This window comes from Aulostomus chinensis, chromosome 1 (genome assembly GCF_037954235.1).
Source record: "Aulostomus chinensis isolate RoL2024-O1b breed Wild chromosome 1, RoL_Achi_v1.0, whole genome shotgun sequence".
Taxonomy (NCBI): domain Eukaryota; kingdom Metazoa; phylum Chordata; class Actinopteri; order Syngnathiformes; family Aulostomidae; genus Aulostomus; species Aulostomus chinensis.
Genome location: NC_141320.1, coordinates 57,447,152 through 57,469,747, shown reverse-complemented (window position 1 = coordinate 57,469,747; position 22,596 = coordinate 57,447,152). Strand labels below are relative to the sequence as shown.

The 22,596-nt window shown below is 40.1% G+C and overlaps 20 non-coding genes across 20 annotated transcripts; all 20 read left to right on the top strand.

The window, feature by feature from the left end:
- The first annotated feature begins 471 nt into the window (after positions 1–471).
- Positions 472–545, top strand: trnat-agu (transfer RNA threonine (anticodon AGU)). The gene has a single exon. It is a non-coding gene; the product is annotated as a tRNA-Thr (tRNA).
- A 720-nt stretch (positions 546–1,265) lies between these two features.
- On the top strand, positions 1,266–1,339 carry trnat-agu (transfer RNA threonine (anticodon AGU)). The gene has a single exon. It is a non-coding gene; the product is annotated as a tRNA-Thr (tRNA).
- A 626-nt stretch (positions 1,340–1,965) lies between these two features.
- trnat-agu (transfer RNA threonine (anticodon AGU)) lies at positions 1,966–2,039 on the top strand. Its single transcript has one exon. It is a non-coding gene; the product is annotated as a tRNA-Thr (tRNA).
- A 915-nt stretch (positions 2,040–2,954) lies between these two features.
- trnat-agu (transfer RNA threonine (anticodon AGU)) lies at positions 2,955–3,028 on the top strand. The gene has a single exon. It is a non-coding gene; the product is annotated as a tRNA-Thr (tRNA).
- Positions 3,029–3,653: 625 nt separating this feature from the next.
- Positions 3,654–3,727, top strand: trnat-agu (transfer RNA threonine (anticodon AGU)). The gene has a single exon. It is a non-coding gene; the product is annotated as a tRNA-Thr (tRNA).
- Positions 3,728–5,575: 1,848 nt separating this feature from the next.
- Positions 5,576–5,649, top strand: trnat-agu (transfer RNA threonine (anticodon AGU)). The gene has a single exon. It is a non-coding gene; the product is annotated as a tRNA-Thr (tRNA).
- Positions 5,650–6,370: 721 nt separating this feature from the next.
- On the top strand, positions 6,371–6,444 carry trnat-agu (transfer RNA threonine (anticodon AGU)). The gene has a single exon. It is a non-coding gene; the product is annotated as a tRNA-Thr (tRNA).
- Positions 6,445–7,069: 625 nt separating this feature from the next.
- Positions 7,070–7,143, top strand: trnat-cgu (transfer RNA threonine (anticodon CGU)). Its single transcript has one exon. It is a non-coding gene; the product is annotated as a tRNA-Thr (tRNA).
- A 1,098-nt stretch (positions 7,144–8,241) lies between these two features.
- trnat-agu (transfer RNA threonine (anticodon AGU)) lies at positions 8,242–8,315 on the top strand. The gene has a single exon. It is a non-coding gene; the product is annotated as a tRNA-Thr (tRNA).
- A 916-nt stretch (positions 8,316–9,231) lies between these two features.
- Positions 9,232–9,305, top strand: trnat-agu (transfer RNA threonine (anticodon AGU)). Its single transcript has one exon. It is a non-coding gene; the product is annotated as a tRNA-Thr (tRNA).
- A 627-nt stretch (positions 9,306–9,932) lies between these two features.
- trnat-agu (transfer RNA threonine (anticodon AGU)) lies at positions 9,933–10,006 on the top strand. The gene has a single exon. It is a non-coding gene; the product is annotated as a tRNA-Thr (tRNA).
- A 913-nt stretch (positions 10,007–10,919) lies between these two features.
- On the top strand, positions 10,920–10,993 carry trnat-agu (transfer RNA threonine (anticodon AGU)). Its single transcript has one exon. It is a non-coding gene; the product is annotated as a tRNA-Thr (tRNA).
- Positions 10,994–11,620: 627 nt separating this feature from the next.
- Positions 11,621–11,694, top strand: trnat-agu (transfer RNA threonine (anticodon AGU)). The gene has a single exon. It is a non-coding gene; the product is annotated as a tRNA-Thr (tRNA).
- Positions 11,695–12,607: 913 nt separating this feature from the next.
- Positions 12,608–12,681, top strand: trnat-agu (transfer RNA threonine (anticodon AGU)). The gene has a single exon. It is a non-coding gene; the product is annotated as a tRNA-Thr (tRNA).
- Positions 12,682–13,308: 627 nt separating this feature from the next.
- trnat-agu (transfer RNA threonine (anticodon AGU)) lies at positions 13,309–13,382 on the top strand. The gene has a single exon. It is a non-coding gene; the product is annotated as a tRNA-Thr (tRNA).
- Positions 13,383–14,295: 913 nt separating this feature from the next.
- trnat-agu (transfer RNA threonine (anticodon AGU)) lies at positions 14,296–14,369 on the top strand. The gene has a single exon. It is a non-coding gene; the product is annotated as a tRNA-Thr (tRNA).
- A 627-nt stretch (positions 14,370–14,996) lies between these two features.
- trnat-agu (transfer RNA threonine (anticodon AGU)) lies at positions 14,997–15,070 on the top strand. Its single transcript has one exon. It is a non-coding gene; the product is annotated as a tRNA-Thr (tRNA).
- Positions 15,071–15,983: 913 nt separating this feature from the next.
- trnat-ugu (transfer RNA threonine (anticodon UGU)) lies at positions 15,984–16,057 on the top strand. The gene has a single exon. It is a non-coding gene; the product is annotated as a tRNA-Thr (tRNA).
- Positions 16,058–19,804: 3,747 nt separating this feature from the next.
- trnat-ugu (transfer RNA threonine (anticodon UGU)) lies at positions 19,805–19,878 on the top strand. The gene has a single exon. It is a non-coding gene; the product is annotated as a tRNA-Thr (tRNA).
- Positions 19,879–21,944: 2,066 nt separating this feature from the next.
- Positions 21,945–22,018, top strand: trnan-guu (transfer RNA asparagine (anticodon GUU)). The gene has a single exon. It is a non-coding gene; the product is annotated as a tRNA-Asn (tRNA).
- The last annotated feature ends 578 nt before the right edge of the window (positions 22,019–22,596 follow it).

The window sequence follows — 22,596 nt, the reverse complement described above, 5'->3', positions numbered from 1 at the left end:
TCATAGCTAAGGAATATTTGATTGAAAAAGCCAAATTTTATGATCAAATACAAATGCACATATATGAAAAAAAAATCAAAATGCGTCTCAGGTATTGTTCAGGGGGCCGGGCCAAATATGGAGGCCGTAGGTTGGGGACCACTGGTGTAACAGAAGGATAATGGTTTGAGGATGTGGAAGATACATTGTCTTTCTATGTATTTCAGGTAGGCCACTGTTGATTAGGCACTCCAAATGTTGTTTCAACATTTCAGCTGTCCTGTCCTTCTATAACCCCAAACATTGCTTCCTTTTTAAACACCACATTCTATCCATCCATATTCGATCTATTTTGATAAAAATCTGTGCCCATCTGAGTTGTTGTGGGATACTTTGGTCACTAAATGTCAGGAGCACAACGCTGAAGTGCCATTGCCTAATTTGCTAGACCAGAAGTTCTAAACAAAGTTGAAACAGTTACTGTGTACTCTTGGTGCTGTGGCTTAGTTGGTCAAAGTACCTGTCTAGTAAACAGGAGATCCTGGGTTCAAATCCCAGCAGTGCCTTTTTTTTTTAATCATTGACTGATTAGAAGTGTTGTAACTTTACACACGAAATGAGCATAAGAAGTCTTCATGAAATGGGGGGAGAAACACGGTCTCTGTGGTGCAATCCGTCATTGCGTTTGGCTTTCAAACAAGAGGCTTTAAAATAATCTTGTCATAAATGCAGCCACTTTTGATCAATCCTATTAATTTCCTAAAACTGATTCAACAAATAACTCACTTTCAACAGATACAGGTACAGCTAATGGTGTACTCACCCATCCCTGAATTTAACTGATTCAACTCATGCTCCAATGCAGAAAGGCTAAATGACTTCCTGTTACCATGATGGAATTCTGAAGGGAAGGTGTCGGGGTATTTTATTTGATCAAAGATGAGTCATCGCTCCGCCATATTCCTTTTCTCATATCTTGGTTTCCCGTTGCTTTCGCTGCTCTGTTGTTCAGTCAGTTTGGTAAATTTCTTTATTTAGTTCCTAACAAATGTCTTTGGTAATTCCTGCAGTTCTCTCAGTATGAGGCCCAAGTTCATGCTATTAGCACATTTGTTATCAGGGTTTGTTATCACCTCATTGTCTTTTGGTGAAGGTTTGTGCCAATTTCAGTGATTGTGGGCCACTTTGGTCAATGAATGACAGGAGCGCCATATGCTGAGGTTGCCTTGCCGAACTTGCTAGGCCAGAAGTTCCAAACATATTTTTTTAAATACAGAAGATGTCTTGGCGCTGTGGCTTAGTTGGTCAAAGTGCCTGTCTAGTAAACAGGAGATCCTGGGTTCAAATCCCAGCAGTGCCTTTTCATATAATTTTTTTGGGTGTCTCGTTATCCCTTTTTTTGTTCTTTAGCCTTAAAGGAAAGATTCACATGCATCCCGAAGTACCAGAAGAGATTTTGCCATTATCATTCTGGTCCATGTTCTCCTTAATATCCTCCTTGACTTGTGTCGTCATATGATTTATGGCAGTTGTATTCAGTCTTCTCTTAGTATTTCTTTTGTCCAATTCAAGATTTAGTTTCAAGTCAGGAGTCCATGATGATTTTCACAGTTCCATTTTTCGCTTCCATCCTTTCCTCAGCTTTATTGTTATTTTTCTATATTTGCAAATTTCCATTCCTGACTGATGTATTTTCTTAATTTCCTCTGTTCTCTCAATGTGAAACCCTGGTTCAGACTATCAATAGTCTTACTGATAGGTGGGTAGTTCCGTGACCATCACCAAAAAACTCAAACTTTGCAGGTTTTCCTTTGGCATTTGAAACCCACAATCTTAAATCATCTTTTGGTGAAGGTTTGTTCCAGTTTCAGTGATTGTGGGCTACTTTGTTCAATGAATGACAGGAGCGCCATATGCTGAGGTTGTATTGCCTGACTTAATAGGCCAAAAGTTCCAAAGATATTTTTCAAAGAGCAAGGCTGTCTTGGCGCTGTGGCTTAGTTGGTCAAAGTGCCTGTCTAGTAAACAGGAGATCCTGGGTTCAAATCCCAGCAGTGCCTTTTTCTGATTTTTTAAAATTAATTTTGGTGTCTAGTTAAAAGTGTTGAAACTTAACACATTGAATTTAGCTTAATAACTGTTCATGAATTGAATGAGTCAGGGTCTCTGTGGTACTCTTGGCACTGTGGCTTAGTTGGTCTAAGTGCCCATCTCGTAAACAGGAGATCCTGGTTTCAAATCCCAGCAGTGCCTTTTTTGTTTTAAATCATTGACTGATTAGAAGTGTTGTAACTTTACACACGAAATGAGCATAAGAAGTCTTCATGAAATGGGGGGAGAAACACGGTCTCTGTGGTGCAATCGGTCATTGCGTTTGGCTTTCAAACAAGAGGCTTTTAAATAATCTTGTCATAAATGCAGCCACTTTTAATCAATCCTATTAATTTCCTCAAACTGATTCAAAAAAAAACTCACTTTCAACAGATACAGGTACAGCTAATGGTGTACTCACCCATCCCTGAATTTAACTGATTCAACTCATGCTCCAATGCAGAAAGGCTAAATGACTTCCTGTTACCATGATGGAATTCTGAAGGGAAGGTGTCGGAGTATTTTATTTGATCAAAGATGAGTCATCGCTCCGCCATATTCCTTTTCTCATATCTTGGTTTCCCGATGCTTTCGCTGCTCTGTTGTTCAGTCAGTTTGGTAAATTTCTTTATTTAGTTCCTAACAAATGTCTTTGGTAATTCCTGCAGTTCTCTCAGTATGAGGCCCAAGTTCATGCTATTAGCACATTTGTTATCAGGGTTTGTTATCACCTCATTGTCTTTTGGTGAAGGTTTGCGCCAATTTCAGTGATTGTGGGCCACTTTGGTCAATGAATGACAGGAGCGCCATATGCTGAGGTTGCCTTGCCGAACTTGCTAGGCCAGAAGTTCCAAACATATTTTTTTAACTACAAAAGATGTCTTGGTGCTGTGGCTTAGTTGGTCAAAGTGCCTGTCTAGTAAACAGGAGATCCTGGGTTCAAATCCCAGCAGTGCCTTTTCATATAATTTTTTTGGGTGTCTCGTTATCCCTTTTTTTGTTCTTAAGCCTTAAAGGACAGATTCACATGCATCCCGAAGTACCAGAAGAGATTTTGCCATTATCATTCTGGTTCATGTTCTCCTTAATATCCTCCTTGACTTGTGTCGTCATATGATTTATGGCAGTTGTATTCAGTCTTCTCTTAGTATTTCTTTTGTCCAATTCAAGATTTAGTTTCAAGTCAGGAGTCCATGATGATTTTCACAGTTCCATTTTTCACTTCATCCTTTCCTCGGCTTTATTGTTATTTTTCTATATTTGCAAATTTCCATTCCTGACTGATGTATTTTCTTAATTTCCTCTGTTCTCTCAATGTGAAACCCTGGTTCAGACTATCAATAGTCTTGCTGATAGGTGGGTCGTTCCGTGACCATCACCAAAAAACTCAAACTTTGCAGGTTTTCCTTTGGCATTTGAAACCCACAATCTTAAATCATCTTTTGGTGAAGGTTTCTTCCAGTTTTAGTGATTGTGGGCTACTTTGTTCAATGAATGACAGGAGCGCCATATGCTGAGGTTGTATTGCCTGACTTAATAGGCCAAAAGTTCCAAAGATATTTTTCAAAGAGCAAGGATGTCTTGGCGCTGTGGCTTAGTTGGTCAAAGTGCCTGTCTAGTAAACAGGAGATCCTGGGTTCAAATCCCAGCAGTGCTTTTTTTCTGATTTTTTAAAATTAATTTTGGTGTCTAGTTAAAAGTGTTGAAACTTAACACATTGAATTTAGCTTAATAACTGTTCATGAATTGAATGAGTCAGGGTCTCTGTGGTACTCTTGGCACTGTGGCTTAGTTGGTCTAAGTGCCCATCTCGTAAACAGGAGATCCTGGTTTCAAATCCCAGCAGTGCCTTTTTTGTTTTAAATCATTGACTGATTAGAAGTGTTGTAACTTTACACACGAAATGAGCATAAGAAGTCTTCATGAAATGGGGGGAGAAACACGGTCTCTGTGGTGCAATCGGTCATTGCGTTTCGCTTTCAAACAAGAGGCTTTAAAATAATCTTGTCATAAATGCAGCCACTTTTGATCAATCTCTATTAATTTCCTAAAACTGGTTCAACAAATAACTCACTTTCAACAGATACAGGTACAGATAATGGTGTACTCACCCATCCCTGAATTTAACTGATTCAACTCATGCTCCAATGCAGAAAGGCTAAATGACTTCCTGTTACCATGATGGAATTCTGAAGGGAAGGTGTCGGGGTAGTTTATTTGATCAATGATGAGTCATCGCTCTGCCATATTCCTTTTCTCATATCATTGTTTCCCGTTGCTTTCGCTGCTCTGTTGTTCAGTCAGTTTGGTAAATTTCTTTATTTAGTTCCTAACAAATGTCTTTGGTAATTCCTGCAGTTCTCTCAGTATGAGGCCCAAGTTCATGCTATTAGCACGTTTTTTATCAGAGTTTGTTAGCATCTCATTGTCTTTTGGTGAAGGTTTGTGCCAATTTAAGTGATTGTGGGCCACTTTGGTCAATGAATGACAGGAGCGCCATATGCTGAGGTTGCCTTGCCGAACTTTCTAGGCCAGAATTTCCAAACATATTTTTTTAAATACAGAAGAACTCTTGGCGCTGTGGCTTAGTTGGTCAAAGTACCTGTCTAGTAAACAGGAGATCCTGGGTTCAAATACCATGATTTATGGCAGTAGTATTCAATCTTCTCTAAGTATTTCTTTTGACCAAATCAAGATTTAGTTTCAAGTAAGGAGTCCATGACGATTTTCTCAGCTGCCACCTTCAGTGATTGAATTGAATAAACCATTAACTTTGTATGGTGCAACCTTAACTCCTTGCATTAAATCTCCAGATTGTCAGCGAGTAGAAGCTCCATGCAGGCACTCATAGGTGGAGAGTTGTCCTCAGTTCCTTCTTTCACCCCATAGATTCAGACAGCCTCTCATCTGGAGAGGCATTCTTATTCCTCCATTTTGCGTGTAGATGGATCTGAAGTGACGACTTGGTGAGAGCCTCCAATGTGGTTTGTATTCAGTTAAGTATAGTACAGTATAGTTCATAATGAGAGTAGTTCATAGCTAAGGAATATTTGATTGCAAAAGCCAAATTTTATGATCAAATACAAATGCACATATATGAAAAAAAAAATCAAAATGTGTCTCAGGTATTGTTCAGGGGGCCGGGTCAAATATGGAGGCCGTAGGTTGGGGACCACTGGTGTAACAGAAGGATAATGGTTTGCGGATGTGGAAGACACATTGTCTTTCTATGTATTTCAGGGAGGCCACTGTTGATTAGGCACTCCAAATGTTGTTTCAACATTTCAGCTGTCCTGTCCTTCTATAACCCCAAACATTGCTTCCTTTTTAAACACCACATTCTATCCATCCATATTCGATCTATTTTGATAAAAGTCTGTGCCCATCTGAGTTGTTGTGGGATACTTTGGTCACTAAATGTCAGGAGCACAATGCTGAAGTTCCATTTCCTAATTTGGTAGACCAGAAGTTCTAAAGAAAGTTTAAACAGTTACTGTGTACTCTTGGTGCTGTGGCTTAGTTGGTCAAAGTGCCTGTCTAGTAAACAGGAGATCCTGGGTTCAAATCCCAGCAGTGCCTTTTTTTTTTAAATCATTGACTGATTAGATGTGTTGTAACTTTACACACGAAATGAGCATAAGAAGTCTTCATGAAATGGGGGGAGAAACACAATCTCTGTGGTGCAATCGGTCATTGCGTTTGGCTTTCAAACAAGAGGCTTTTAAATAATCTTGTCATAAATGCAGCCACTTTCGATCAATCCTATTAATTTCCTAAAACTGATTCAACAAAAAACTCACTTTCAACAGATACAGGTACAGATAATGGTGTACTCACCCATCCCTGATTTTAACTGATTCAACTCATGCTCCAATGCAGAAAGGCTAAATGACTTCCTGTTACCATGATGGAATTCTGAAGGGAAGGTGTCGGGGTATTTTATGTGATCAAAGATGAGTCACCGCTCCGCCATATTCCTTTTCTCATATCTTGGTTTCCCGTTGCTTTCGCTGCTCTGTTGTTCAGTCAGTTTGGTAAATTTCTTTATTTAGTTCCTAACAAATGTCTTTGGAAATTCCTGCAGTTCTCTCAGTATGAGGCCCAAGTTCATGCTATTGGCACATTTGTTATCAGGGTTTGTTATCACCTCATTGTCTTTTGGTGAAGGTTTGTGCCAATTTCAGTGATTGTGGGCCACTTTGGTCAATGAATGACAGGAGCGCCATATGCTGAGGTTGCCTTGCCGAACTTGCTAGGCCAGAAGTTCCAAACATATTTTTTTAAATACAGAAGATGTCTTGGCGCTGTGGCTTAGTTGGTCAAAGTGCCTGTCTAGTAAACAGGAGATCCTGGGTTCAAATCCCAGCAGTGCCTTTTTATATAATTTTTTTTGGTGTCTCTATATGCCTTTTTTGGTTCTTTAGCCTTAAAGGACAGATTCACATGCATCCCGAAGTACCAGAAGAGATTTTGCCATTATCATTCTGGTCCATGTTCTCCTTAATATCCTCCTTGACTTGTGTCGTCATATGATTTATGGCAGTTGTATTCAGTCTTCTCTTAGTATTTCTTTTGTCCAATTCAAGATTTAGTTTCAAGTCAGGAGTCCATGATGATTTTCACAGTTCCATTCTTCACTTCAGTCCTTTCCTCGGCTTTATTGTTATTTTTCTATATTTGCAAATTTCCATTCCTCACTGAAGTATTTTTTAATTTTCTCTGTTCTCTCAATGTGAAACCCTGGTTCAGACTATGAATAGTCTTACTGATAGGTGGGTAGTTCCGTGACCTTCACCAAAAAACTCAAACGTTGCAGGTTTTCCTTTGGCATTTGAAACCCACAATCTTAAATCATCTGTTGGTGAAGGTTTTTTCCAGTTTCAGTGATTGTGGGCTACTTTGGTCAATGAATGACAGGAGCGCCATATGCTGAGGTTGTATTGCCTGACTTAATAGGCCAAAAGTTCCAAAGATATTTTTCAAAGAGCAAGGATGTCTTGGTGCTGTGGCTTAGTTGGTCAAAGTGCCTGTCTCGTAAACAGGAGATCCTGGGTTCAAATCCCAGCAGTGCCTTTTTCTGATTTTTTTAAAATTGATTTTGGTGTCTAGTTAAAAGTGTTGAAACTTAACACATTGAATTTAGCTTAATAACTATTCATGAATTGAATGAGTCAGGGTCTCTGTGGTACTCTTGGCACTGTGGCTTAGTTGGTCTAAGTTCCCATCTCGTAAACAGGAGATCCTGGTTTCAAATTGCGGCAGGGCATTTTTGTTATTATCATTGACTGATTAGAAGTGTTGTAACTTTACACACGAAATGAGAATCAGAAGTCTTCATGAAATGGGGGGAGAAACACAGTCTCTGTGGTGCAATCGGTCATTGCGTTCGGCTTTCAAACAAGAGGCTTTAAAATAATCTTGTCATAAATGCAGCCACTTTTGATCAATCCTATTAATTTCCTAAAACTGATTCAACAAATAACTCACTTTCAACAGATACAGGTACAGCTAATGGTGTACTCACCCATCCCTGAATTTAACTGATTCAACTCATGCTCCAATGGAGAAAGGCTAAATGACTTCCTGTTACCATGATGGAATTCTGAAGGGAAGGTGTCGGGGTATTTGATTTGATCAAAGATTACTCATCGTTCCGCCATATTCCTTTTCTCATATCTTGGTTTCCCGTTGCTTTCGCTGCTCTGTTGTTCAGTCAGTTTGGTAAATTTCTTTATTTAGTTCCTAACAAATGTCTTTGGTAATTCCTGCAGTTCTCTCAGTATGAGGCCCAAGTTCATGCTATTAGCACTTCAGTCCTTTCCTTGGCATTATTGTTGATTTTCTATCTTTGCAAATTTCCATTCCTGACTGATGTATTTTCTTAATTTCCTCTGTTCTCTCAATGTGAAACCCTGGTTCAGACTATCAATAGTCTTGCTGATAGGTGGGTAGTTCCGTATCCCTCACCAAAAAACTCAACCTTTGCAGGTTTTCCTTTGGCATTTGAAACCCACAATCTTAAATCATCTTTTGGTGAATGTTTGTTCCAGTTTCAGTGATTGTGGGCTACTTTGGTCAATGAATGACAGGAGCGCCATATGCTTAGGTTCTATTGCCCGACTTAATAGGCCAAAAGTTCAAAAGATATTTTTCAAAGAGCAAGGATGTCTTGGCGCTGTGGCTTAGTTGGTCAAAGTTCCTGTCTAGTAAACAGGAGATCCTGGGTTCAAATCCCAGCAGTGCCTTTTTTCTAATTTTTTAAAATTAATTTTGGTGTCTAGTTAAAAGTTTTGAAAGTTAACACATCTAATTTAGCTTAATAACTATTCATGAATTGAATGAGTCAGGGTCTCTGTGGTACTCTTGGCACTGTGGCTTAGTTGGTCAAAGTGCCCATCTTGTATACAGGAGATCCTGGTTTCAAATTGCAGCGGGGCATTTTTGTTTTAAATCATTGACTGATTAGAAGTGTTGTAACTTTACACACGAAATGAGCATAAGAAGTCTTCATGAAATGGGGGGAGAAACACAGTCTCTGTGGTGCAATCGGTCATTGCGTTCAGCTTTTCAACAAGAGGCTTTAAAATAATCTTGTCATAAATGCAGCCACTTTTGATCAATCTCTATTAATTTCCTAAAACTGGTTCTACAAATAACTCACTTTCAACAGATATAGGTACAGATAATGGTGTACTCACCCATCCCTGATTTTAACTGATTCAACTCATGCTACAATGGAGAAAGGCTAAATGACTTCCTGTTACCATGATGGAATTCTGAAGGGAAGGTGTCGGGGTATTTTATGTGATCAAAGATTACTCATCGCTCCGCCATATTCCTTTTCTCATATCTTGGTTTCCCGTTGCTTTCGCTGCTCTGTTGTTCAGTCAGTTTGGTAAATTTCTTTATTTAGTTCCTAACAAATGTCTTTGGTAATTCCTGCAGTTCTCTCAGTATGAGGCCCAAGTTCATGCTATTAGCACGTTTGTTATCAGGGTTTGTTATCACCTCATTGTCTTTTGGTGAAGGTTTGTGCCAATTTCAGTGATTGTGGGCCACTTTGGTCAATGAATGACAGGAGCGCCATATCCTGAGGTTGCCTTGCCGAACTTGCTAGGCCAGAAGTTCCAAAAATATTTTTTTAAATACAGAAGATGTCTTGGCGCTGTGGCTTAGTTGGTCAAAGTGCCTGTCTAGTAAACAGGAGATCCTAGGTTCAAATCCCAGCAGTGCCTTCTTATATAAATTTTTTTGGTGTCTAATTTTCCTTGTTTTTGGTTCTTTAGCCTTAAAGGACAGATTCACATGCATCCCGAAGTACCAGAAGAGATTTTGCCATTATCATTCTGGTCCATGTTCTCCTTAATATCCTCCTTGACTTGTGTCGTCATATGATTTATGGCAGTTGTATTCAGTCTTCTCTTAGTATTTCTTTTGTCCAATTCAAGATTTAGTTTCAAGTCAGGAGTCCATGATAATTTTCACAGTTCCATTCTTCACTTCCATCCTTTCCTCGGCTTTATTGTTATTTTTCTATATTTGCAAATTTCCATTCCTGACTGATGTATTTTCTTAATTTCCTCTGTTCTCTCAATGTGAAACCCTGGTTCAGACTATCAATAGTCTTACTGATAGGTGGGTAGTTCCGTGACCATCACCAAAAAACTCAAACTTTGCAGGTTTTCCTTTGGCATTTGAAACCCACAATCTTAAATCATCTTTTGGTGAAGGTTTGTTCCAGGTTCAGTGATTGTGGGCTACTTTGGTCAATGAATGACAGGAGCGCCATATGCTGAGGTTGTATTGCCTGACTTAATAGGCCAAAAGTTCCAAAGATATTTTTCAAAGAGCATGGATGTCTTGGCGCTGTGGCTTAGTTGGTCAAAGTGCCTGTCTAGTAAACAGGAGATCCTGGGTTCAAATCCCAGCAGTGCCTTTTTCTGATTTTTTAAAATTATTTTTGGTGTCTAGTTCAAAGTGTTGAAACTAAACACATTGAATTTAGCTTAATAACTATTCATAAATTGAATGAGTCAGGGTCTCTGTGGTACTCTTGGCACTGTGGCTTAGTTGGTCTAAGTGCCCATCTCGTAAACAGGAGATCCTGGTTTCAAATTGCAGCAGGGCATTTTTGTTATTATCATTGACTGATTAGAAGTGTTGTAACTTTACACACGAAATGAGCATCAGAAGTCTTCATGAAATGGGGGGAGAAACACAGTCTCTGTGGTGCAATCGGTCATTGCGTTTGGCTTTCAAACAAGAGGCTTTAAAATAATCTTGTCATAAATGCAGCCACTTTTGATCTATCCTATTAATTTCCTAAAACTGGTTCAACAAATAACTCACTTTCAACAGATACAGGTACAGATAATGGTGTACTCACCCATCCCTGATTTTAACTGATTCAACTCATGCTCCAATGGAGAAAGGCTAAATGACTTCCTGTTACCATGATGGAATTCTGAAGGGAAGGTGTCTGGTTATTTTATTTGATCAAAGATGAGTCATCGCTCCGCCATATTCCTTTTCTCATATCTTGGCTTCCCGTTGCTTTCGCTGCTCTGTTGTTCAGTCAGTTTGGTAAATTTCTTTATTTAGTTCCTAACAAATGTCTTTGGTAATTCCTGCAGTTCTCTCAGTATGAGGCCCAAGTTCATGCTATTAGCACGTTTGTTATCAGGGTTTGTTATCACCTCATTGTCTTTTGGTGAAGGTTTGTGCCAATTTCAGTGATTGTGGGCCACTTTGGTCAATGAATGACAGGAGCGCCATATGCTGAGGTTGCCTTGCCGAACTTGCTAGGCCAGAAGTTCCAAACATATTTTTTTAAATACAGAAGATGTCTTGGCGCTGTGGCTTAGTTGGTCAAAGTGCCTGTCTAGTAAACAGGAGATCCTGGGTTCAAATCCCAGCAGTGCCTTCTTATATGAATTTTTTTGGTGTCTAATTTTCCTTGTTTTTGGTTCTTTAGCCTTAAAGGACAGATTCACATGCATCCCGAAGTACCAGAAGAGATTTTGCCATTATAATTCTGGTCCATGTTCTCCTTAATATCCTCCTTGACTTGTGTCGTCATATGATTTATTGCAGTTGTATTCAGTCTTCTCTTCGTATTTCTTTTGTCCAATTCAAGATTTAGTTTCAAGTCAGGAGTCCATGATGATTTTCACAGTTCCATTCTTCACTTCCATCCTTTCCTCGGCTTTATTGTTATTTTTCTATATTTGCAAATTTCCATTCCTGACTGATGTATTTTCTTAATTTCCTCTGTTCTCTCAATGTGAAACCCTGGTTCAGATCATCAATAGTCTTACTGATAGGTGGGTAGTTCCGTGACCTTCACCAAAAAACTCAAACTTTGCAGGTTTTCCTTTGGCATTTGAAACCCACAATCTTAAATCATCTTTTGGTGAAGGTTTGTTCCAGTTTCAGTGATTGTGGGCTACTTTGGTCAATGAATGACAGGAGCGCCATATGCTGAGGTTGTATTGCCTGACTTAATAGGCCAAAAGTTCCAAAGATATTTTTCAAAGGGCAAGGATGTCTTGGCGCTGTGGCTTAGTTGGTCAAAGTGCCTGTCTAGTAAACAGGAGATCCTGGGTTCAAATCCCAGCAGTGCCTTTTTCTGATTTTTTAAAATTAATTTTGGTGTCTAGTTAAAAGTGTTGAAACTAAACACATTGAATTTAGCTTAATAACTATTCATGAATTGAATGAGTCAGGGTCTCTGTGGTACTCTTGGCACTGTGGCTTAGTTGGTCAAAGTGCCCATCTCGTAAACAGGAGATCCTGGTTTCAAATTGCAGCAGGGCATTTTTGTTATTATCATTGACTGATTAGAAGTGTTGTAACTTTACACACGAAATGAGCATCAGAAGTCTTCATGAAATGGGGGGAGAAACACAGTCTCTGTGGTGCAATCGGTCATTGCGTTTGGCTTTCAAACAAGAGGCTTTAAAATAATCTTGTCATAAATGCAGCCACTTTTGATCAATCCTATTAATTTCCTAAAACTGGTTCAACAAATAACTCACTTTCAACAGATACAGGTACAGATAATGGTGTACTCACCCATCCCTGATTTTAACTGATTCAACTCATGCTCCAATGGAGAAAGGCTAAATGACTTCCTGTTACCATGATGGAATTCTGAAGGGAAGGTGTCTGGTTATTTTATTTGATCAAAGATGAGTCATCGCTCCGCCATATTCCTTTTCTCATATCTTGGCTTCCCGTTGCTTTCGCTGCTCTGTTGTTCAGTCAGTTTGGTAAATTTCTTTATTTAGTTCCTAACAAATGTCTTTGGTAATTCCTGCAGTTCTCTCAGTATGAGGCCCAAGTTCATGCTATTAGCACGTTTGTTATCAGGGTTTGTTATCACCTCATTGTCTTTTGGTGAAGGTTTGTGCCAATTTCAGTGATTGTGGGCCACTTTGGTCAATGAATGACAGGAGCGCCATATGCTGAGGTTGCCTTGCCGAACTTGCTAGGCCAGAAGTTCCAAACATATTTTTTTAAATACAGACGATGTCTTGGCGCTGTGGCTTAGTTGGTCAAAGTGCCTGTCTAGTAAACAGGAGATCCTGGGTTCAAATCCCAGCAGTGCCTTCTTATATGAATTTTTTTGGTGTCTAATTTTCCTTGTTTTTGGTTCTTTAGCCTTAAAGGACAGATTCACATGCATCCCGAAGTACCAGAAGAGATTTTGCCATTATAATTCTGGTCCATGTTCTCCTTAATATCCTCCTTGACTTGTGTCGTCATATGATTTATTGCAGTTGTATTCAGTCTTCTCTTCGTATTTCTTTTGTCCAATTCAAGATTTAGTTTCAAGTCAGGAGTCCATGATGATTTTCACAGTTCCATTCTTCACTTCCATCCTTTCCTCGGCTTTATTGTTATTTTTCTATATTTGCAAATTTCCATTCCTGACTGATGTATTTTCTTAATTTCCTCTGTTCTCTCAATGTGAAACCCTGGTTCAGATCATCAATAGTCTTACTGATAGGTGGGTAGTTCCGTGACCTTCACCAAAAAACTCAAACTTTGCAGGTTTTCCTTTGGCATTTGAAACCCACAATCTTAAATCATCTTTTGGTGAAGGTTTGTTCCAGTTTCAGTGATTGTGGGCTACTTTGGTCAATGAATGACAGGAGCGCCATATGCTGAGGTTGTATTGCCTGACTTAATAGGCCAAAAGTTCCAAAGATATTTTTCAAAGGGCAAGGATGTCTTGGCGCTGTGGCTTAGTTGGTCAAAGTGCCTGTCTAGTAAACAGGAGATCCTGGGTTCAAATCCCAGCAGTGCCTTTTTCTGATTTTTTAAAATTAATTTTGGTGTCTAGTTAAAAGTGTTGAAACTAAACACATTGAATTTAGCTTAATAACTATTCATGAATTGAATGAGTCAGGGTCTCTGTGGTACTCTTGGCACTGTGGCTTAGTTGGTCAAAGTGCCCATCTCGTAAACAGGAGATCCTGGTTTCAAATTGCAGCAGGGCATTTTTGTTATTATCATTGACTGATTAGAAGTGTTGTAACTTTACACACGAAATGAGCATCAGAAGTCTTCATGAAATGGGGGGAGAAACACAGTCTCTGTGGTGCAATCGGTCATTGCGTTTGGCTTTCAAACAAGAGGCTTTATAATAATCTTGTCATAAATGCAGCCACTTTTGATCAATCCTATTAATTTCCTAAAACTGGTTCAACAAATAACTCACTTTCAACAGATACAGGTACAGATAATGGTGTACTCCCTCATCCCTTATTTTAACTGATTCAACTCATGCTCCAATGGAGAAAGGCTAAATGACCTCCTGTTACCATGATGGAATTCTGAAGGGAAGGTGTCGGGGTATTTTATTTGATCAAAGATGAGTCATCGCTCCGCCATATTCCTTTTCTCATATCTTGGTTTCCCGTTGCTTTCGCTGCTCTGTTGTTCAGTCAGTTTGGTAAATTTCTTTATTTAGTTCCTAACAAATGTCTTTGGTAATTCCTGCAGTTCTCTCAGTATGAGGCCCAAGTTCATGCTATTAGCACATTTGTTATCAGGGTTTGTTATCACCTCATTGTCTTTTGGTGAAGGTTTGTGCCAATTTCAGTGATTGTGGGCCACTTTGGTCAATGAATGACAGGAGCGCCATATGCTGAGGTTGCCTTGCCGAACTTGCTAGGCCAGAAGTTCCAAACATATTTTTTTAAATACAGAAGCTGTCTTGGCGCTGTGGCTTAGTTGGTCAAAGTGCCTGTCTAGTAAACAGGAGATCCTGGGTTCAAATCCCAGCAGTGCCTTCTTATATGAATTTTTTTGGTGTCTAATTTTCCTTGTTTTTGGTTCTTTAGCCTTAAAGGACAGATTCACATGCATCCCGAAGTACCAGAAGAGATTTTGCCATTATAATTCTGGTCCATGTTCTCCTTAATATCCTCCTTGACTTGTGTCGTCATATGATTTATGGCAGTTGTATTCAGTCTTCTCTTAGTATTTCTTTTGTCCAATTCAAGATTTAGTTTCAAGTCAGGAGTCCATGATGATTTTCACAGTTCCATTCTTCACTTCCATCCTTTCCTCGGCTTAATTGTTATTTTTCTATATTTGCAAATTTCCATTCCTGACTGATGTATTTTCTTAATTTCCTCTGTTCTCTCAATGTGAAACCCTGGTTCAGATCATCAAAAGTCTTGCTGATAGGTGGGTAGTTCCGTGACCTTCACCAAAAAACTCAATCTTTGCAGGTTTTCCTTTGGCATTTGAAACCCACAATCTTAAATCATCTTTTGGTGAAGGTTTGTTCCAGTTTCAGTGATTGTGGGCTACTTTGGTCAATGAATGACAGGAGCGCCATATGCTGAGGTTGTATTGCCTGACTTAATAGGCCAAAAGTTCCAAACATATTTTTCAAAGAGCAAGTATGTCTTGGCGCTGTGGCTTAGTTGGTCAAAGTGCCTGTCTAGTAAACAGGAGATCCTGGGTTCAAATCCCAGCAGTGCCTTTTTCTGATTTTTTAAAATTAATTTTGGTGTCTAGTTAAAAGTGTTGAAACTAAACACATTGAATTTAACTTAATAACTATTCATGAATTGAATGAGTCAGGGTCTCTGTGGTACTCTTGGCACTGTGGCTTAGTTGGTCTAAGTGCCCATCTTGTATACAGGAGATCCTGGTTTCAAATTGCAGCAGGGCATTTTTGTTATTATCATTGACTGATTAGAAGTGTTGTAACTTTACACATGAAATGAGCATCAGAAGTCTTCATGAAATGGGGGGAGAAACACAGTCTCTGTGGTGCAATCGGTCATTGCGTTTGGCTTTCAAACAAGAGGCTTTAAAATAATCTTGTCATAAATGCAGCCACTTTTGATCAATCCTATTAATTTCCTAAAACTGGTTCAACAAATAACTCACTTTCAACAGATACAGGTACAGATAATGGTGTACTCCCTCATCCCTTATTTTAACTGATTCAACTCATGCTCCAATGGAGAAAGGCTAAATGACTTCCTGTTACCATGATGGAATTCTGAAGGGAAGGTGTCGGGGTATTTTATTTGATCAAAGATGAGTCATCGCTCCGCCATATTCCTTTTCTCATATCTTGGTTTCCCGTTGCTTTCGCTGCTCTGTTGTTCAGTCAGTTTGGTAAATTTCTTTATTTAGTTCCTAACAAATGTCTTTGGTAATTCCTGCAGTTCTCTCAGTATGAGGCCCAAGTTCATGCTATTAGCACATTTGTTATCAGGGTTTGTTATCACCTCATTGTCTTTTGGTGAAGGTTTGTGCCAATTTCAGTGATTGTGGGCCACTTTGGTCAATGAATGACAGGAGCGCCATATGCTGAGGTTGCCTTGCCGAACTTGCTAGGCCAGAAGTTCCAAACATATTTTTTTAAATACAGAAGCTGTCTTGGCGCTGTGGCTTAGTTGGTCAAAGTAACTGTCTTGTAAACAGGTGATCCTGGGTTCAAATCCCAGCGGTGCCTTTTTATTTTACTTACTTATTTATTTATTTATTTATTTTTGGTGTTAAGTTATAAGTGTGAAACTTAAAACACTGTATTTAGCATCAGAACTATTCATGAAAAGTGGGGTGACTCTTGGTCTCTGTGGTACTATTAGTCAGCGTGCTCGCCCATAAATCATAGGATGGAGATTCAAGGTGAGGTCCCAGCTTCTGCCTCCATTATCCTGCAATGTTACCAGAACAAACCTGTGTCTCATTGAACACAACACTCAGAATCAAGTTGTTCTCCTCATATTAACATAAAAGGCCATCAGGGGTCCTTACCAGCAATATGTCAACACTCTTGGACATTAACTGGAAGCATAATCCTTCAAGACCACCCAGGGATGACATATTTTCTCCATGTATTTCAGATGGCCAGAGCTGATGAGGTGCTCCACCCTTGCTTGATCATTCCAGTTGTCCTGATTTTCTCTGTTCTGTCCTTCTACAACCCTAAACATTGGTTCGTTTTTAGCCACCACATTCTTTCAGAGATAGTAAAACAATCATGTTGCAAATTGGTTATTTTCCCTCCCAAAAACCTACACTAAAAACCCTAACTCACTGAAATGAAAAGTTAAGTTTTTACTTTCATATGAAAACAAAAAGCCGTTGGGGGTTCCACGCGTAACGGGTCTGACAGTGAAACTGAACCAGCAGTCAGGATTCGTTGTACATTACAGTCAATTTTCATCAAATCAGTCCCAGTAGAAGCTCAGTAGGAGGCTGTTCTGTGCACAGTTATTTCAGTCTTCTGATTAAAAATATCTTAAACATAATGCGAGACTCCTTCTCTTTCATTCAAATCACTCAAATTTGTCGGTTTTCTTTTTGGTGTTTGAGGCCCGCAATCTTAAGTCATTTTCAGTCAAACTTTGTGTCTGTCTGAGATGTTTTGGACTCCTAAAGTAGTCACTAAATGTCAGGAGAAGACAGTTTTATGAGAAATTTAACATGCGGTTGCTATCGTGGCTTAGTTGGTTCAAGTGTTTGTCGAGTAAACTGGAGATCCTGGATTGGAATTCCAGCCTTGTTTTGTTTTTTTTCATGTGTCTTGCTGAAATTTTGTAAAGCTAACACACTGAATCTAGTCTGCAAGCTGTTCATGGTGGCTGTGGCGCAATTAGTCATTGTGCTTGGCTGTTAAGTGAGAGGCTGTCCAGGGGCGTTTGGTGGTCTTTACTTCCGTTCTACTGTGAAGTTGCTCGTGTTGGTCTTTCACCACGCTTGTCTGTTTAACAGAAGGATAATTGGTTGAAGGTGGATCTGTATTCTGGACAGGCCATATTTGATTCGACACTCCACCTGCTGTAGCACCGTTCCAGCTATCCTGCTCTCCTTTCACTCCTTTTTAGCCACCAAATTCTATCCATCCATACCTATTTTGATAAAAGTCTGTGCCTATCTGAGTTGTATTTGTACTTGTCAAGATACTAATTTTGTCCATAAATGTCAGGGGCACCATGCTGAAGTACCATTGCCTCACCTGCTAAGTTCTAAACGCAGCTTAAACAAAAGATGTGTATTCTTGGTGCTGTGGCTTAGTTGGTCAGAGTGCCTGTCATGTAAACAGGAGATGCTGGGTTCAAATCCAGCAGTGCCATTTTTTTTAAATCATTGATTAGAAGTGTCGTAACATTACACACTAAATTAATGTAAAAAAATCCTCATGATGTGAGGGAAAAAGCAGTGTCTCTGTGGTGCAACCGGTCATTGCGCTTGGCTTTTACCTCAGAGGCTGGTGGTTCAAACCCACCCTGGGATGATGAGTGATCTTTACTTGTATTTGCAACAGGCTACTGTTGAGTGCTTGTTCTGTTGAAGTACCTTGACAAGTGACTAAATCAATGAAAAACCTTTCATATTGTGAGCCTTTCTCAAATGAAAGGTGTCATGCCATTACTTCGAAGCACAGACACCTTAGAGCCTGGGATACACACTGCCCTTAATGCTTAACAGCCAAGACTGAGTTGGAGATTCGAGCCGAGATCGAAGGTTTGTCCTCCATTGTCTTGAAATGTTCACAGATCAACCTTTGTAGAAGTGATCAGAAAACCTTTCATTGATTAAACTCATGGTAATTTCATCTTGCCAAGCTCTCTCTCTCTCTTTCTCTCTCTCTCTCCCACACACGCACTCACATATCATTTTTTTCTTTTCATATGAAAATAGAATCCGTCGAGGGTTTCATTACGCGATTTGCCAGCACTTCTGGATGTTAAGGATAATGGTTTGATCCCACCCGGGGACGATATGCGCTCTTTTGTATTTCTGATAGGCCAACATTGATCAGATGGTACACCTGCTTCTTTATCATTCCACTTGTCCTGTTTTTCTCTGTCCTGTCCCAAACACAGCGAGCCTTTTCAAGTATGAAAGGTGTTCCTGCGTGACCCTGAAGCATAGACATGCAGAGAGCCTTGAAAACACAGTGTAAATTCACCTTGGTGAAAATGGGGAAGGCTACTATGTGGAAATGACCTTGAACTGATTGAAGCATTTCTTTATTCCCAAGCTGAAAAACATTTTTTTTTCCTTTCAAACAAGTTCCATAAATACAATACATTCGAGTCTCGTCCAATCCAGCCGTTCATGAATCACAGATAACACTTAATTCAAGGGGGTCATTCCAGGCTAGATCATGTAGAAGAAAGTGTGGATTACATTTCTGGTAATATTGTATTTTTAGATACAAGTTGAACATTGAGGTTGGTTTTCAAAAAACCAAAACAATGTGGAAGAATGTAATAAAGAGAAAGCAAAGATGAAAACTGCGATTCCTATTCAACAAACGATGTTGGCAGTGGCGTCATGTTACTCGATCCATCGTTCCCATCTTGTCAAAAACTTGTCCTGTTGCGGTCTTAATCGAGAAAGTGCGCCTCTCCATCTTAAAGACATCATAAATAATGTGGGTCCAATCATCCACTGCAGGTCCGTGTGGTGTGAACCACCTTCTCGTAATGGCTTCTTTGCCCGCTGCACTTACAAATGGAAACAGATATTTCATCTTGAAGTTAACATTCTCAGATATCAGAGCAACAAAAGGTATGTTTTGCAGTTTGAACTGAATGTCATCCTGACGCACGTTTTGGAAAATGGGTTCTGTGAATCTCCGTGGAATTATTAATGACAAGACAAGAATGTGTGGCAATATTCCACTTCCAAAGATCCACTCGGTCTCCAGAATTTGGAACATTTGATGCAATATTTCTTCTGAACAGGAGAAATGAACAACCAGATTAGGTTTTGTCATCAAAACTCTCTCCGTGAGGCGAAACTTTAGGTTTTTCATGGAGCGCACGCAAGTTCTCCCACTCATCTTCTGTTATACACAAGTTTCCTTCTTTTTCCCATTTTTTTTATACACAACGAAGTACACTTTTTTAATGTAAACTACGATAATACTTGGCTGAAACAAGTGTCCAGTACAGATACTGCAGTTGTAACAAGGCAGAATAACTAACAAGTAAGAATGTCTCATTATCAGTGTGTGGGAATTTTTTTTGAGAAGGGAAAGTTCTTGACATTTTAATCACATGAAAGGCTTTTCTTTTGGTATTTGTAGTCCTCGATCTGATATCATCTTTTGATAAAAGTGTATTTGAGTTGTTGTGGGCTACTTTGGTCACTAAATGACAGGAGCACTATATACTAAACTGTCACCTCCTATCTTGCTAATCTGGAAGTTTCAAACACAGTTTGTTTTTTTTTAAAAGCCATTGGCGCTGTGGCTTAGTTGGTCAAAGTGCCTGTCTTGTAAACAGGAGAGCCTGGGTTCAAATCCCAGCAGTGCCTTTTTGTTTTCTCTTTTTTTCTAGCCATCACTGCTGAACCCTTACACGCTGAATTTAAATGCCAAAACTCTTCATGAATACAGCAAGAAGCATGGTCTCTGTGGCGCAATCGGTCAGCGCGCTCGGCTGTTAACCGAGAGGCTGGTGGTTCGAGCCCACCCACGGACGACAGATCTATGTGTATTCAGGACAGTTGTCAGACTGTTCTTCTGGAGAGTTGCTGTCTTTGATGTGTCACCACTTGTCTGTGTAACTGAAGGATATGGATCATATGGTTTCTTTCTATGTATTTAGGATGGGCCACTGTTGATTAGGCACGGTGGTGAAATGGTCAGCACTGTTGCCTCACAGTAAGAAGGATCGGGGTTCGAGTCCTGGCTCCAACCCAGGATCTTTCTGTGTGGAGTCTGCAGGTTCTCCCCGTGCTTGTGTGGGTTCTCTCTGGTACTCTGGCTTCTTCCCACCATCCAAAGACATGCAATTGGGGACGAGGCTGATTGATACTCTAAACTGACTGTGAGTGTGAATGGTTGTCTGTCTCTATGTGTTGGCCCTGTGATGGACTGGCAACCCATCCAGTGTGAACCCCGCCTCTCGCCCGAAAGCCGCAGGGATAGGCTCCAGCCCCTCCCCCCAACCCTTAATAGGAATAGGGAATAGCGGAAGAAAATGGATGGATGGATGGATGATTAGGCACTCCAAAAGTTGTTTCACCATTCCAGCTGTCCTGTCCTTCTCTTAACTTAAACTTTGCTTCCCTTTTAAACACCATATTCTATCTCTCCATTTTCTATCTATTTTGATAAAAGTCTGTGCCTATCTGAGTTGTTGTGGGATACATTGGTCACTGCTGAAGTGCCATCGCCTAACATGCTAAGCCAGTTCTATACACAGTTTAAAAAATGTATTGTGTGCTCTTGGCACAGTGGCTTAGTTGGTCAAAGTTTCTGTTAAGAGAACAGGAGATCCTGTTTAAAAAATTAGTGTAAAAAGTTTTCATTCAACGGGGGAAGAAACAGAGTCTCTGTGGAGCAGAGTCTTTTCAGCTTGCTAGTCTTGTTCACCTCTTTTGTTAAAGATACATGACAAGTGACTATATCCTGGAAAAGCCTTTCATATTGTGACCCTTTCCAAATATGAAAGGTGTCATACCATGACTTTGAAGCACAGACACTCAGGGGTAGAGTGGCCATTTAGCAACCGAAGGGTTGCTGGTTCGATCCTCACTTCCCCAGGTGACCATGTCAGAGTACCCTTGAGCAAGATACTGAACCCATAATTGCTCCCGATGAGTAGGTTGGCACCTTGCATGGCAGCCTTCACCATCAGTGTGTGAGTGTGTATGAGTGTGTGTGTAAATGGGTGAATGAGATGACACTGTAAAGCCCTTTGAGTGCCTCTAAGGTAGAAAAGCACTAGATAAAATTGAGTCCATGTTCACCCTGGACAGGTCACCAGTTCATCACAGGGCCAAGACATATAGACAGACAACCATTCACACTCACAGTCCATTTAAAGTATCCAATTAGCCTAGTCCCCGTTTGCATGTCTGTGGACTGTGGGAGGAAGCCATGCAAACACAGAGAGAACATGCAAACTCCACACAGAAAGATACCATTCCCAAGCTGGGACACAAACTGGGAACCCTCTTGCTGTGAGGCGACAGTGCTAACCACTGCACCACCGTGCTGCACCGTACATCAGTCTGGAATAAGTATGGATAGCGCATACTATTGAGTACATACTAATGTTTCAGATGCACAAAAAAAAAAAACCCAACTCATATCCTGTTTTTGCATACTCATTAATGTAGAAGTTTGGAATTTTGGACGCAGCCATAGAGTGATGAAACCAATAGCATCGTTGCCTTCCAAAGCTCAAACACAGTTTTGCAAAAAAGCACCACATTGTTGGCGCTGTGGCTTAGTGGGTCAAAGTGCCTGTCTCGTAAAGCAGGACATCCTGGGTTGAAATCTCAGTGGTGCCTTTTTTTCAGTGTCTGGTTATAAATGGAAACTTTCAATTTAGTGAAAAAAAAAGTCCTCATAAAAACAAGACAGCTCCAGGGTCTCTGTGGCGCAATCGGTCAGCGCGCTCGGCTGTTAACCGGGAGGCTGGTGGTTCGAGCCCACCCAGGGACGGTGAATACTTTTCACTTGTGTTTAGGACAAGCCACAGTTGGTCATTTGTTCTGCTGGACAGTTGCTGGCATTGGATTGTTGCTGCTCTTGGATAATCATCCTTTGAGGATTTGGACGATACATGCTTGGTTCACGTCTTTCAGATTGTCCACCTTTTCCTTTAACATTCAAGTTGTCCTGATTTTCTGTAACCCTAAACATTGCTTCTTCTTTAGACACCACATTCTATTCATCCATATTCTATTGAGCGTTAAACCACCAAGGGATGATGAATGACCGATTGTGCCACAGAGACCATGTTTCAGCTTAAATTTCATGAAGACTTCTTCTAGGGATCACCTGGTTATTGCATGAAACAAGTATTTGGTACAGATACTACGTGCTCTGGTGTTTTGCTTTGTTTTTTTAGGAGGGAAATTCCCTGTGCTTGGGCAGCTGTGTCCCACAATATTCTCTGATTGGCACACACACACTCACAAACACACACACAGCTGAGATGCTCCGCTCGCTGCAGCTGCCTCCATCATCACACAGAAGAGAGACATGTTTCTTTGTTGCTGTGTGCAGAAATCTGTGTG